Source organism: Pseudophryne corroboree, chromosome 9 (genome assembly GCF_028390025.1).
Source record: "Pseudophryne corroboree isolate aPseCor3 chromosome 9, aPseCor3.hap2, whole genome shotgun sequence".
Lineage (NCBI taxonomy): Eukaryota > Metazoa > Chordata > Amphibia > Anura > Myobatrachidae > Pseudophryne > Pseudophryne corroboree.
In genome coordinates this window covers 67,416,457-67,432,245 of record NC_086452.1, presented here as the reverse complement: position 1 = coordinate 67,432,245, position 15,789 = coordinate 67,416,457, and the positions used below count along the sequence as shown (strand labels likewise).

General features: G+C 49.2%; 1 long non-coding RNA gene across 6 annotated transcripts in view; it reads right to left on the bottom strand.

The window, feature by feature from the left end:
• Positions 1 to 15,789, bottom strand: part of LOC134957510 (uncharacterized) — a 134,882-nt gene that overhangs the window by 61,037 nt on the left and 58,056 nt on the right. For 5 of the 6 annotated variants that reach the window (XR_010186626.1, XR_010186629.1, XR_010186630.1 and 2 more), the window contains exon 3: positions 12,622 to 12,705. The exons of the other annotated variant lie outside the window; for it this stretch is intronic. This is a non-coding gene — a long non-coding RNA (uncharacterized LOC134957510). The remainder of the gene's footprint in view (positions 1 to 12,621; positions 12,706 to 15,789) is intronic. 6 annotated transcript variants of the gene reach the window in all.

Sequence of the window (15,789 nt, the reverse complement as noted above, 5' to 3'; positions counted from 1 at the left end):
GCTAGGCCATTTAAAAAAAACACGACCAATATATATATATATATATATATATATATATATATATACTGTATGTATATATATATATATATATACATATATATATATATATATATATATAAAATGTCATTCCTTTCTGCCTTTTATATATTTAAATATACACCCTCACCCCCGCCCTTTACTGTATAGATATAATGATCCCCACCCCCTAAGTATTTCCCCCCTCCCACCCTGACCCTTTATATAAGAAATCGAGCTCTTACAATCGCACTGGGAGTTTGTGGCAGCTTCTTCTCGTGGTGCGGGGTGGGAGTATGACGGCCGTTACCGCGGCGAGGAGCGGAAGACAGTTGCTATAGCAACTGTAACAATATCCGGCAGCACGCTGCTTACTCTATGTGCATAGAGTATTAGAGCCGCTGCCGATGGGTTACACTGACATTGTCCGTGCGGGCGGCCAGCTGATAACAGTTGGGCGGCCGCGTCATCCCTTCAGCGCGGTCAGTGTAACCCATCGGCAGCGGCTCTAATACTCTATGCACATAGAGTAAGCAGCGTGCTGCCGGATATTGTTACAGTTGCTATAGCAACTGTCTTCCGCTCCTCGCCGCGGTATCGGCCGTAACATTCCTCTTAAAGAAGAGGAGAATCGCTCATCGGCAGTGTGAGCTGCCGCCTTCACGTGGCCGGCGCCCATAGGCAGCTGCCTAAAGCTGCCTAGTGGTGGCGCCGGCCCTGCATTAACCTCATCTACTCCATGTATAAGGATCAAGGGGGACAAGCTTGGCGCAAATATGACGAGGCGTTCAGGCTCAGAGCGCAGGGACAGAAGCCAATTAAGTTTGGCGCGAGAGACATTGGGCTATGGTTTAAAGCGCAGGCTAGGAGCGCAGTCGAGAAGGGTAGCGCGACGCAAAAGCTAGCAGGGAGGCCTGGCACGGCCAAGCAAGACAAGCTTAAATGCTATGCCTTTAATGATGCGCGTTGTACCAGACCCTCCTGTAGATTAAACACGCTTGCACCCTCTGTAACGGGAGTCACCCAGCAAAAGAGTGCTTTAAGCAGAAAGGACAGCAAGGTGAGAAGGTATCCGGAGCGACTGTCTCTGGCAAAAGCAACTAGCCCAGTGAGGCTAGGGGGAATCTGGGAGTGGCTGTCCATATACCCCATGCGGGCAGAAGCCAAGCTGCTACAGGAGGGCTTCCTGGGGGGTTTTAGGATCCCCATAAGGAAGCCCGTCGCCCCACGCGCATGCACCATGAACCTGCACTCCATCTGCGCGCAGCCAGAGGCGGCACGCGAAAAAATTGTTAAGGAATTGGCCCTAGATAGCATGGCGGGTCCGTTCAAGGCCCCACCGCTGCCAGGCTTAGTAATTTCCCCTTTGGGCCTAGTACCGAAGAAAGCAGTAGGGAGGTTCAGGCTCATTCAGCACCTATCTTTCCCGGAAGGGGAGTCAGTAAATGACGCCCTAGACGAGGAGCAATGTTCGGTACAATACCAGTCATTTGATCAAGCGATTGCTATGGTTAAAGGGCACAGGAAAGGAGCATTGTTAGCAAAGCTAGACATTGAATCAGCATTTAGATTGCTCCCCCTGCACCCAGACAGTTTCCATCTCATGGGGTTTTGCTTTGACGGTTATTATTTCATAGACAAGTGCCTGCCCATGGGCTGCGCCATATCCTGCGCATTGTTCGAAACATTCAGCTCATTCCTGCAGTGGTGCCTGGAGGTGCGCACAGGGCGCAAGGCGGTGGTACATTACTTAGATGATTTTCTCCTGGCAGGTCCAGCGCAATCAGATCAATGCGGGCAGTTGCTGCAGGAGCTAGAGCGTATGCTAGGCGAATTCGGGGTTCCAATTGCCACGGAAAAGACGGAAGGCCCAAAAACAGTCATTTCTTACCTGGGCATAGAGATAGACACGGTGAGAATGGAGTGCCGGCTTCCAGCAGAGAAGGTGCAGAAGCTAAGCTACTAAGTAGGGGCATGCGCCAGGGCTAACAAAGTCACCCTAGAGAGGATGCAATCGTTGCTAGGCCTCCTCAATTTTGCCTGCCGGGTAATCCCCATGGGTAGAATTTTCAAAAGACGATTAGAGAGGGCCACTGCTGGCGTGAAGAGAAGACACCACCTCATACGCATCAGCAGGGACCTGAAAGATGATTTGTTAGTATGGGAGGGGTTTTTGCAGCACTTCAATGGGGTGCGCATTTGGCCTAAGGCTGCGCAGTCAAGCCGCGCGTTGGAGTTGTTCACGGACGCGGCGGGGGCCACAGGTTTTGGGGCATATTGGCAAGGCGAATGGTGTGCAGAGTCATGTCCAGACAGGTGGAAGGAGAAAGGCCTCACAAAGAACCTGGCAGCCTTAGAGTTATTTCCCATAGTGGTAGCGGTAGGCATCTGGGGCCAGAGGCTCGCGAACAGACGTATTCAGTTTTGGTGCGACAACATGGGAGTGGTGCAAGCAATAAACAATCAGTCTGCTTCGTCACCCCCGGTAGTAAAATTACTGCCAGGTTTTGTGACGGCATGCCTCCGCCACAACATCACGTTCAGGGCAAAGCATGTGCCCAGCGAGCAGAATGTGATCGCAGATGCGCTGTCACGTCAAAAATGGGAGCTATTTAGGGCAGCAGCACCGCTTGCGCAGGAAGAAGGCTTAACATGCCCCTCTCATCTTTGGCAGATAGTCGAGCCTGTCTAGGCGAGCTGGTGGAAAGGTCCCTGGCACCCAAGACGTGGAAAGCCTACAGGGCAGCTTGGGGGAAGTGGCAGCAATTTCAGGGGAGAGGAGCCTCACAAGGGCAAGACCCCTTGCGCCAGTTACTGTCCTTTCTGGGTAAGATGAGGCAAGAAGGGGTGTCGAAAGCCTCGGCCAGCACCACACTAGCAGGTATTTCCTTCTTTTCTCTTACGTCCTAGAGGATGCTGGGGACTCCGTAAGGACCATGGGGTATAGACGGGCTCCGCAGGAGATAGGGCACCTAAAAAGAACTTTGACTATGGGTGTGCACTGGCTTCTCCCTCTATGCCCCTCCTCTAGACCTCAGTTAGATCTTGTGCCCAGAGGAGAATGGGTGCACTGCAGGGAGCTCTCCAGAGATTTCTGTGGAAAAAGAATTTTGTTAGGTTTTTTATTTTCAGGGAGTCCTGTTGGCAACAGGCTCCCTGCATCGTGGGACTGAGGAGAGAGAAGCAGAGCTGGCTTGTCAAGTTGGGCACTGCTTCTAAGGCTACTGGACACCATTAGCTCCAGAGGGAGTCGGAACACAGGTCTCACCTGGAGTTCGTCCCGGAGCCGCGCCGCCGTCCTCCTCACAGATGCCGAAGATAGAAGCCAGATGAGAAGACAGAAGACATCTTAGGCGGCAGAAGACATCAGATCTTCATGAGGTAAGGCACGCAGCGGTAAGCTGCGCGCCATTGCTCCCAGTCACACACACACTGAGCAGCACTGAAGGGTGCAGGGCGCAGGGGGGGGCGCCCTGGGCAGCAATAAGCCTCACATTTTGGCCAAATACAGTTTGATTAGGCTGCGGAGGCAGTAAATCTATGATCCCCGCCATTTTATTGAAAAATCACTGGGACCGAAGCCCGCCGTCGGGTGGGCGGGGCTTGATCCTCAGCACTAACCAGCGCCATTTTCTCCTCAGAAGCTGCATGAGGAAAACGCTGGCTCCCTGGTCTCTCCCCTGCTGAACTTCACAGGCTGGAAAAAAGAGGAGGGGGGCACATTAGCGACGCAGTGAGTGGGAATTGGCTTATTATATATAAAAAAGCGCTATCTGGACATATTTTTTCCAGTGTTTTTAAGCGCTGGTGTGTGCTGGCATACTCTCTCTCTGTCTCTCCTTAGGACCTGCTTGGGGTTTTGTCCCCTTATAGGTTAATCCCTGTGTGTGTGGGGTGTCGGTACGTGTGTGTCGACATGTCTGAGGCGGAAGGCTTCTCCAAGGAGGAGGTGGAGCAAATGAGTGGTGTGTCCCCGTCGGTTGTGCCGACTCCAGATTGGATGGTCATGTGGCATATGTTGAATGCAAGTGTGGCATCTTTACATAAAAGGCTTGATAAGGCTGATTTAGGGGGGACATCAGGGGGTCAATCCTCGGATTGGACCGACTCACAGGGCCCTTCGGGGTCTCAAAAGCGTCCCTTAACACAAGACACTACTACCGACACGGATTCTGATTCCTGTGTCGACTATGACGAAGTAAAATTGCACCCTAGGGTGACTAAAACCATTCAGTGTATGATTGTGGCAATAAGGGATGTGTTGCATATTGTGGATGAACCCTCGGTCCCCGACACAAGGGTACACATGTTTAAGGAAAATAAAACAGATTATTAACTTTCCCACATCTCATGAATTAAATGAATTCTTTGGAAAAGCTTGGGAGACTCCGGATAAGAGACAGCAGATCCCCAAAAGAATTTATATGGCATACCCTTTCCCTAAGCAGGACAGGGAGATTTGGGAATCACCCCCCACTGTGGACAAGGCCCTGACGCGCTTGTCCAAGAAAGTGGCGCTACCGTCTCCTGACACAGCGGCCCTTAAGGACCCTGCAGATCGCAGGCAAGAAACTACCTTAAAGTGTATTTATTCTCATACGGGTGCTGTGCTAAGACCGACAATTGCGTCGGCATGGGTGTGTAGCGCAATTGCAGCTTGGACAGATGAGCTGACAGATCAATTTGATAATATGGATAAGGATACTATATTCCTAACTCTAGCCCATATTAAAGACGCAGTCTTATTTATGAGGGATGCTCAAAGGGACATTGGATTGCTAGCTTCTAGGGCCAATGCCATGTCTGTCTCAGCGAGAAGATCCTTATGGACTCGCCAATGGACGGGTGATGCGGATTCCAAAAAACATATGGAAGTACTACCCTATAAGGGTGATGTATTGTTTGGGGGTGGGCTGACGGACCTGGTTTCCACAGCTACAGCAGGTAAATCAAATTTTTTACCATATATTCCCCAACAGCAAAAGAAAGTAACACCCTATCAGATGCAGTCCTTTCGGTCGCACAAGTCCAAAAGAGATCCTCTTTCCTCGCCAGAGGTAAGGGCAGAGGCAAGAGAGCACCTGCTTCGGCAGGTGCCCAGGAACAAAAGTCCTCCCTGGCTGCTCCAAAACTCACAGCATGACGCTGGGGCTCCCCTGAGGGAGTCCGCACCGGTGGGGGCACGTCTTCGACTTTTCAGTCAGGCCTGGGTCAGTTCGGACCTGAATCCCTGGGTGTTGGAAATAGTTTTCCAGGGTTACAAATTGGAATTCGAGGAGGTGCCCCCGCGCCGATTTTTCAAATCGGCCCTACCAGCTTCCACATCGGAAAGGGATATAGTGTTAGCTGCAATTCAAACGCTGTGTATACAGCAAGTGATAATCAAGGTTCCCCTGCACCAGCAGGGAAGAGGTTACTACTCAACCCTATTTGTGGTCCCGAAACCGGACGGTTCGGTCAGACCTATTTTGAATCTGAAATCCCTAAACCTGTACATAAAAAGATTCAAATTCAAAATGGAATCTCTCAGAGCGATAATAGCCAACATGGAGGAGGGGGAGTTTATGGTGTCTCTGGACATAAAGGATGCGTACCTTCATGTCCCCACATATGCCCCCCATCAGGAATACCTGAGATTCGCAGTACAGGATTGTCATTACCAATTTCAGACGTTGCCGTTTGGACTCTCCACAGCCCCGAGGATTTTCACCAAGATAATGGCAGAAATTATGGTGGTCCTGCGCAAGTATGGAGTCACAATTATCCCATACTTGGACGATCTCCTGATAAAAGCGAGATCAAGGGAGAAATTGCTGAGCAGTGTGGCGCGCTCGCTGAGAGTGCTCCAGCAACACGGTTGGATTCTTAATCTACCAAAGTCACAGTTGATTTCGACAACTCGACTACCGTTCCTAGGTATGATACTGGATACGGAACAAATGAAGGTCTTCCTCCCAATAGAGAAAGCCCAGAACATCCAGAACATGGTCAGAGACCTGCTAAAACCGAAAAGGGTGTCAGTTCACCAATGCACTCGAGTTCTGGGGGAAATGGTGGCGGCCTACGAGGCCATTCCCTTCGGAAGGTTCCATGCAAGGACTTTTCAATGGGACCTTCTGGACAAGTGGTCCGGGTCCCATCTGCACTTACATCGGAAAATAACTCTGTCCCCAGGGACCAGAGTGTCCCTCCTGTGGTGGTTGCAAAGTGCTCACCTCCAGGAGGGTCGCAGGTTCGGAATTCAGGATTGGATCCTGGTTACCACGGACGCGAGCCTCCGAGGATGGGGAGCAGTCACACAGGGAAAAAAATTTCAGGGTCTTTGGTCAGACCAGGAGTCCTGTCTACACATCAATGTGTTGGAACTCAGAGCCATTTACAACGGTCTTCGACAAGCGGAGAGTTTTCTTCGAAACCTACCGGTTCTGATTCAGTCAGACAATGTCACAGCAGTGGCTCATGTGAACCGCCAAGGCGGGACAAAAAGCCGAGTCGCGATGGCGGAAGCCACAAGGATCCTTCGCTGGGCGGAAAATCATGTAAACGCTCTGTCAGCTGTCTTCATTCCGGGAGTGGACAACTGGGAAGCAGACTTCCTCAGCAGACACGATCTCCATCCAGGAGAGTGGGGACTTCATCAAGAAGTCTTTGCAGAAGTAACACGTCTTTGGGGAACTCCTCAAATAGACATGATGGCGTCACGCCTCAACAAAAAACTTCGGAGGTACTGCGCCAGGTCTCGGGGCCCGTCTATACCCCATGGTCCTTACGGAGTCCCCAGCATCCTCTACGGACTAGGAGAAATAGATTTACCGGTAGGTTTAAAATCTTATTTTCCAAGTTGCACAGCAAAGGGGACGATACTAAAGTCTTTTTGGTGCGCACCGTGATGAGGGGATGGGCCAGGGCAGAGCCAAGGAGGCCGGATAAGCGCGAGCCAGTAACTGAGGAAAGGCTCAGGAGCATTACCCGCGTCATACAGGGCGTGTGCCCTGATAAGTATGAGGCAAAGCTGTTCAGGGCAGCTTTTACTGTGGCGTTTGGTGGAGCATTTAGAGTGGGGGTGTTGGTAGCGCAATCAAGCAAGACAGCAGGAACCGGCCTGCTATTCAAAAACGTGGTGGTGAACGAAGACATGGTCTTGTGCAGGATCCACAGGTCAAAGACGGACCAAGGGGGAAAAGGGAGATGGATCCGGCACCGGGACTCAGCAATTTGCCCGGTTGTGGCAGCGCTAAAGTTCCTGGGGGTCAGGCCAGCAGGAGGGAAAAAATTTCTGATTCACGTAGATAGGGCGGCCCTCACCAGGTACCAGTTTGCAGCAGTTTTCAAGAGATGCGTGGCAGCATTGGGCTGAAACGCAAGAAAGTATGGGACGCATTCCTTCAGGATTGGCGCGGCTACGTCTGCAGCCAGTCAAGGGCGCACTGCGGAGGAGATAAAGGGGCTGGGGAGGTGGAGGTCAGACAGTTATAAGAAGTTTGTTAGGCCAGTGGTAGCGACAATTTCGCAAGAGCTATCATTGTAACCTGCTGACACCTCCCTCTCCCCCCCGCGTGCTTCACAGGGATCGGGGCAAAAAGGAAGATTTGGATCGTGGTCCATTCGTACGTGCATTGGGCAGCGCAGCGTGCTGCAGTAAGGCCATACGGGTGGCAGCTGGGGCTGCAGGAATCAAGGAAGGTATTTTGGTACGGCAACAGGGGCATGGCATGGGCACAGGCCAGAGAGACACTGTGCAAGGCAGAGAGGTTGGCAGGGCGGCCGGACGTAATAGTGTTGCACCTTGGCGGCAATGATCTGGGAAAGGTCAAGTCGCTAAACATTATTAGGATGGCCCAGGAGGACATTGCGTGGATAAAAGGGCAGTGGAGCAACGTTCACATAATATGGTCAAAAATCATCCCAAGGCTAGCATGGAGGGGGGACAGTTTATGGGCAGGAATTGACAGGGCCCGTAAGAGGGTAAATGCAGCCATCAGCAAGTTGGTCACAGCCAGCGGTGGTAGTGTCATTCAGCACAACGAGCTGGCCGGTAAATGCAAAGGTTTGTACAGGAGCGATGGGGTGCACCTGTCCAAGATAGGCCTGGACATTTTCAACAATTCCTTGCAGGACGCCCTGGAGCGAGTAAGGTGGTAGCGCAGGGTGGGGGCTTCGGTCCCCGCCCTGCGGGGACCTCGTGTGGCGGGGAGGGAGCGGTGCACAAGGCATGAAAGTAGGGGATTTACAGAATGCCTCGCATATTCACCAATAGGTGGCCGCACGCCTGGTTCCAGCATTAATATGGCAGGGGCCATACGGGTTGCGCACCAAGGTATGGTGCTGTGCGGATGGTAGCTGGTCCCAAAATGGTAGGGGGCATGGTCCCGTAACCACATGGTGGGGTCGGGCACGCCCCGGGTAGTACCAAATTGTAGGAGGCGGGGGCGCATACCCACGATGGCGGGGCGGCCACGCCTCAGGTGGTACAACGTTGCGTGAGCATGGCGCACTGCTCCCCTTGTTTTTTCGTGCCCTGCAGTTTGTTTTGGTTGTGATTATGTATTTAATCAATAAAGCTGTGACCTTTTGATTTGCCCAAGAAACAAAGTTGTCTTGTCTCAGTTATTGGTTGACCAATGAGAGGTGCCGGCATGTCGCCCTCTCCCTCCTTAAAGGGGTGAAGGTAGCCAAAGATGGCCCCCGAAGCCAGATAAGGGGGAGGGGCGCAAGGCAGCTCATGGGGGCAATGGAGGGAGCCCCCCAGGCAGGGGGGATGGGGAGGAGGTAGCAGCCAGCACACCGTTCCCCCTTTTAGCACCTGGCTGGTCATAACGCCCAGTGAGGGTTAGAGGATTTAATTGCAGGGGAGTGGGCAGCATGAGGTTTATATGCTGGGAGCCGGGGGGCTGAGTGCATTCACCCCCCAGCAAGGACAAGACGCCCGCCCGCCCACCCAGCCCGGTGAGTTAAAAAGGTAGAGGTGTCTAAGCGGTCATAGGCGGCAGCCAGGAGGTGTGAAGAATGTTGTAACAATGTTGGATATTGCATGTCATTGTTTTATATATAATTATAACAAAAAAAGTTCATGTTCTTACATTGCTGTATAGGTTGTTGAGAAGGATGTTATTGTTACAGTTGGTCGGCGGGGAGGGAGCGGTGCACAAGGCATGAAAGTAGGGGATTTACAGAATGCCTCGCATATTCACCAATAGGTGGCCGCACGCCTGGTTCCAGCATTAATACGGCAGGGGCCATACGGGTTGCGCGCCAAGGTATGGTGCTGTGCGAATGGTAGCTGGTCCCAAAATGGTAGGGGGCGTGGTCCCGTAACCACATGGTGGGGTCGGGCACGCCCCGGGTAGTACCAAATTGTAGGAGGCGGGGCCGCATCCCCACGAAGGCGGGGCGGCCACGCCTCAGGTGGTACAACGTTGCGTGAGCATGGCGCACGCTCCCCTTTTTCGTGCCCTGCAGTTTGTTTTGTTTGTGATTATGTATTTAATCAATAAAGCTGTGACCTTTTGATTTGCCCAAGAAACAAAGTTGTCTTGTCTCAGTTATTGGTTGACCAAAGAGAGGTGCCGGCATGTCGCCCTCTCCCTCCTTAAGCAACAGCTGGTTTGCCTTCTGCTGCACTTTTGGCTTCTCCTTTCCCTGCGCCTCTCCCTGCTGTCTCTACCACTAATCCTGTTGCAGGGCCGTCCTCTTCGTTGGCCTGCGATGGGTCTTTTCCTTTATTTGCAGGGACTGAGGAAGAGCTATCAGATGATCTGGATGCTCCAGTGGATGTGGCGTCTGCCATGATGTCGGTGTTTGATCGCTCTGGGACTTTCGGTGAGTCTTGTTCCAGCGTATTTGTAGTATCCAGAGACCATTTTAGTTCTTTCTCTGAGTAATCAGTGTCAGATAGCGATCGCAGGGCCAGGAAGAGAGCTGAAAAGTTTGCGCAGTGTGGGGCAGTCAGTTGCCATAGGTGTGCTAGCCAGCGTCGTAGGAAATTGCGCACTGCATCCTTGGAACGCACCAAATTATGCCCTGGGGTGGCTCACTGTGACAATACAGCTATATTACGCTGTTTACTCCCCAGGATGCGTAACAGAATTATGCTTTCCATTATGTTTGTCTGTGAAGGCGAGGCTGGGATGGCAGGTCAGTATATGAGTTAGCAGGTCAGGTGAAAGCTGTAGCTTCTACTGCTGGAAGAAGCTTTACACTGAGAGGCTCTTCACTGCCAAATGGCTGATGCTTATGTAGTAATGTTTTAATGTGTTCTAGTTTCTTTTTATTGCTTATATAGCATTATTAATTTTGTGGGATTCCCCATACCTGAAATCTACCCTATACTAAGGACATTACATCACCCCTCACCAATACAATGATATACATAACAGCTGTTCCAACAAAGTCCCCTCTAAATACTGTCATAAGTAAAGGCAGTATTACCAGCTGCAGATAGAGCTCAGGTCACATACAGGGCTGTCTGAGCATTGTAGCTTAATATAACGGGTTTCTAAAAAGAGACACCTAAACCCACCAATAATTTTACCACCACCTGCACAAATATATGCCCCTACATATCCCAGTGGTCCTGATTCTGAGTCGCAGGCACTGCTGATGTCAGGCACAGTGTATGTGTATAAATCCATCACTCAGTAATTGGCTAGTGTGTACCCAACTCACTTATAATAGGTGAGAGTGAAAGATTATAAGGGTTTCTTTATATCCTTCACTCTTAATACAGTGGTTTATTGTAGCACTTCTGTATTGTAGGCTTCCCCTGATAATTGAGGATAGGGTGGAAAGTTCAAATTAAAAACTGTCAGTCCAACTGGACTTAGGGCCCAATTGAACCTGATCATAGATGTGCATAAAAACGCACATCTACGTTCAAAGACTCTGACATGCGGGGGGATGCCCAGCACAGGGCTAGTCCGTCCTGCATGCCAGGCCCTACCTCCCCCCGCACATATCCCCCCGCACCCGGCGAGTAGCTCCTTGCCTACACAGGCCTAGCTGCAGAGGCAGGCGGCTACCCATCATGTTTTGGGTAGCAGAGGCTGCGTGACATCCCGCAGCTGCCGCGGCCCGCCCTACCAACTGTCAGGAAATGCGACTGGCACATCCCCTCTCCCCCCGCGCGACCGGCAGAGGTGATTGCACCGGTGAGACGCTTTCGCATCTCATTGTTTGCGCACATGCAGCACGGCCGCTGTGTGTGCGCATACCACCTGGGGCTTCAGGGTGCAGAAATCGGCTTTGAAGTAGTCCCTTAACCAGGATTTTAAACTTAAGTGTTTTTTTTTAACCCTGTGTACCTATACCTGATACCGTGCTTCAATTTTCATCATATTTGCAGTAATCCTCTGTGCCAACTCTATATACCCTGCTCTAGATTCTCACCACCTTTTAAAAGTACACAGTAAACAATCCGGGATGCATGTTTATATAATTTATATGCTTCTTACTTCATTATTACTTTTTTTTATTAATTGTTTTTTCTTCCACAGAATTACCCCTCCCTTTTAGCACCTGAGTGAAATTACAATCTGATTGAGCAGCTCACCATCATATGTGCATTGTATTTAGAGAGGCATGGATGGGTCAGCATTAGGAGGGATTGCTGACTCCAGAGTGCCATTGGAGAAGTCTGGGGTGTCTCCAGGTAAGCTGGCTCTCAGATACTGTAGGAGCCATTATCATGTGGCCTTACACTGGGAATTTAGACCCAGACATTTGTGTAATTATTTATGGGGTGGGTGTGGGGTGCGGTGGCCCCTGTGTCGGTATGGCTGGGCGGCTTCAGGTCGGCACACCCTAACACTTTATTAACACTTATGATTTTCCCTATCACTTTGTATATATTTTTGTATTATTTTAATCACACCACTTACATTGCACTTCTGTGCTTCTTATTAACCCTTATTAATTTTCACCTGTGTGCTGACCTGGGGTAGCCGACCTGAGCCGACGTGATGGGGTCCTGCACCCCTGACCCATACCTAGTATTAGGGACCCCCAGTGACGGAGAAGCCTTTTCGATTGGCCTGGGGGCTTAACACTATATCTGCAGATATACGCAACTAAGATCTCCGTATTATCTGATTATTATGTAGTATTATTATTATTTTTCACTCAGTGTGCATTAGGGAACACAAATAGTTTTTTCTTCCACAGAATTACCCCTCCCTTTTAGCACCTGAGTGAAATTACAATCTGATTGAGCAGTTCACCATCATATGTGTACTTCATTATTACCTAAGAACCTGACAGTTCACAAGATTTATTACATTTTTAAAGTGCTGATATAACTTATTTTATGTTCAAAGAAATCGAAAAACCATAATTTTATGTCTGTATAATACCTCGTTTTATATAATCTTCAGGTCACCCTGGATGTTATGCACATAATATTGAATAATGTGATTCCCACAAGTCTTTTTGAAGGGATGGAAACTACTGCTATGATCACCGCTCCAAGAAACACCATACATTACAACTATCATTGCGCTGTGCCAACTTCCAGTCCCGGCATCACGAGAAACTACAAATCCCATGTACTTTACTTCTATTTGACTAGAGCAGAGAGGACAAGTGAATGGACAGTCATACTCAGTTCTGTACCTTATTCATTTCTGAGGCCAGGACCCAGTCAGTTTTGGACACTGGCATCTTCAGTGCAGAAACATTGCTGTAACTGAAATAAACCTGCAAAAACAAGTCCATCAAAGAAGTTATCCACCGTTATACAAAATGTCATATGACCATGCAAAGTATAAAATAAAATGGTGAAATGGCAGCATGCGTTACAGTATACTGAGCGGAAATACATCTGTAGGTTGTCAGAATGGATCTACTTATTCCAGAGAATGGAATACTGCAATGTTCCGGAGTCTCACTGAAGTCACTAAGCGTCATTTACTAATCGCTGAAATATTCAGATGTGCAGTGATTTCTGTTGTGCACCCTGTTATTCTCAGTCTTCTACACAGCTGCCACATTCTGCTCATGAGAACCGGTCCCATTAAATAGGGATATTCCTAATGTCAAGTATATTAAAAAAAGACTACCCCCGTCACTGCCCCCCGCCGCCGGGTCGCCTGTCGGCCATATCCGCCGTCGGGCAGCTCGGCGGCAGATCGCAAAGTGTGTAGGGCCCATTAGTTGGGTGCCCTCTTGTTTAATTCTAAAACTTAGCTTTAATAAGAAAGTATCAAAAAACCCTTGTAAATGTAATTACATACATAAAATCTTATTAAATATTGGAAAACAGATCCATTCTGACATAGCTATACATAGCTCAATGCAATATTCAGTGTATACTGCTCAAGACGGGGATATCTGTCGAATTAAAAGACACTACAGTGTTCAGTCTAATCCGAAATCTTGATTGCACAGTGCTTGTTCTATACACATCATGGAAACTAAGGGCGGTATTCAATTTTTTTCACCCCCTTCTACAACCGTTCTGTTTCTGCTGATGGGCGTGGTATAATCATTTCAGCTCGCTACGCTACCCCGGAGTAGCGAGGGTGCCTAACCCTTTACGCAGCTAAACCTAATTACTATGGGCGCGATATGCGCGATAACGGGGATCACTTTAGAAAGGAGATTAGATAAATCATTTGAATACCGCCCTAAGAGACTTCTTTTTTCTTGTCAATATACATGACACTTTTGTAACTCTAGGGGAGCACCCCCGTGCAAATACATTCAATCTGGTTGTTTTTTTTTTCTGTGAAATTATCATTGCAAAAAACATAGATACTATCAGACGGGTGTGGTATGCGTAACCGGCGGCTGACCACCGGTCAGCATACCGACACCGGGATCCCGGCAGTGGGGGGGCGAGTGCAGAAAGTCCCTTGCTGGCTCGGTGGCGACTTGCGGTTGCCACGGGTACTATTCCCACCCTATGGGTGTCGTGGACACCCACAAATGGGCAAAGTCTCTGTTGGTGGGCATGCTGACCGTCAGGATTGTGAGAGGGCGGAATGAAAGGGGGAAGTTATGTGACCGTCAGTCACATGACTACATCCCCTATCACGCATGGCCTGTGCACAATCTGATAGCTGCCTACAATTTTTGCAGTTATACCTGTGCACCAGCCTACCACTAAAACACCCTGTTAATATATTCTTAATGTTGCCAGGCTGCTAACACACATACAATTATGAATGGCAGAAAGTAGACAAAAAGTCACTGTAAAGTCTGGAGTATTTTCACGTTAAAGCAGGATGTCCTAAACTTACATACATGACACTTACTTAGGAAGGCTCCAATCCGGACAGCTCCACCTATCAAGAACCCTAGACCTTTATGCACTTCGTAAGCTCCGCCCCCTTGATGAGCATCTACAGAAGCGTGTGTGCACAAAAATGGTTCATGACACAAAAGGGCATAGGACAAATTCTTAAATGTTCATAAAGTGACCCTTAAAGTTCATAAAGTGACTTTCAATAGTGCAAACCCCGTACTGTCAGAGGCTTCAGTACAACCAGCAGTTGTTCTTCCAATCAGATGTTTCATTTAGAGATGTGCACCGGAAATTTTTCGGGTTTTGTGTTTTGGTTTTGGATTCGGTTCCGCGGCCGTGTTTTGGATTCGGACGCGTTTTGCCAAAACCTCCCTGAAATTTTTTTGTCGGATTCGGGTGTTTTTTTTACAAAAAACCCTCAAAAACACCTTAAATCATATAATTTGGGGGTCATTTTGATCCCATAGTATTATTAACCTCAATAACCATAATTTCCACTCATTTTCAGTCTATTCTGAACCCCTCACACCTCACAATATTATTTTTAGTCCTAAAATTTGCACCGAGGTCGCTGGATGGCTAAGCTAAGCGACACAAACACCTGGCCCATCTAGGAGTGGCACTGCAGTGTCACGCAGGATGGCACTTCAAAAAAATTGTCCCCAAACAGCACATGATGCAAAGAAAAATGAAAGAAAAAAGAGGTGCAAGATGGAATTGTCCTTGGGCCCTCCCACCCACCCTTATGTTGTATAAACAGGACATGCACACTTTAACGAACCCATCATTTCAGCGACAGGGTCTGCCACACGACTGTGACTGAAATGACTGGTTGGTTTGGGCCCCCACCAAAAAAGAAGCAATCAATCTCTCCTTGCACAAACTGGCTCTACAGAGGCAAGATGTCCACCTCATCATCATCCTCCGATTCCTCACCCCTTTCACTGTGTACATCCCCCTCCTCACAGATTATTAATTCGTCCCCACTGGAATCCACCATCTCAGATCCCTGTGTACTTTCTGGAGGCAATTGCTGCTGGTGAATGTCTCCACGGAGGAATTGATTATAATTCATTTTGATGAACATCATCTTCTCCACATTTTTTGGAAGAAACCTCGTACGCCGATTGCTGACAAGGTGAGCGGCTGCACTAAACACTCTTTCGGAGTACACACTGGAGGGAGGGTAACTTAGGTAGAATAAAGCCAGTTTGTGCAAGGGCCTCCAAATTGCCTCTTTTTCCTGCCAGTATACGTACGGACTGTCTGACGTGCCTACTTGGATGCGGTCACTCATATAATCCTCCACCATTCTTTCAATGGTGACAGAATCATATGCAGTGACAGTAGACGACATGTCAGTAATCGTTGGCAGGTCCTTCAGTCCGGACCAGATGTCAGCACTCGCTCCAGACTGCTCTGCATCACCGCCAGCGGGTGGGCTCGAAATTCTTAGCCTTTTCCTCGCACCCCCAGTTGCGGGAGAATGTGAAGGAGGAGCTGTTGACGGGTCACGTTCCGCTTGACTTGACAAT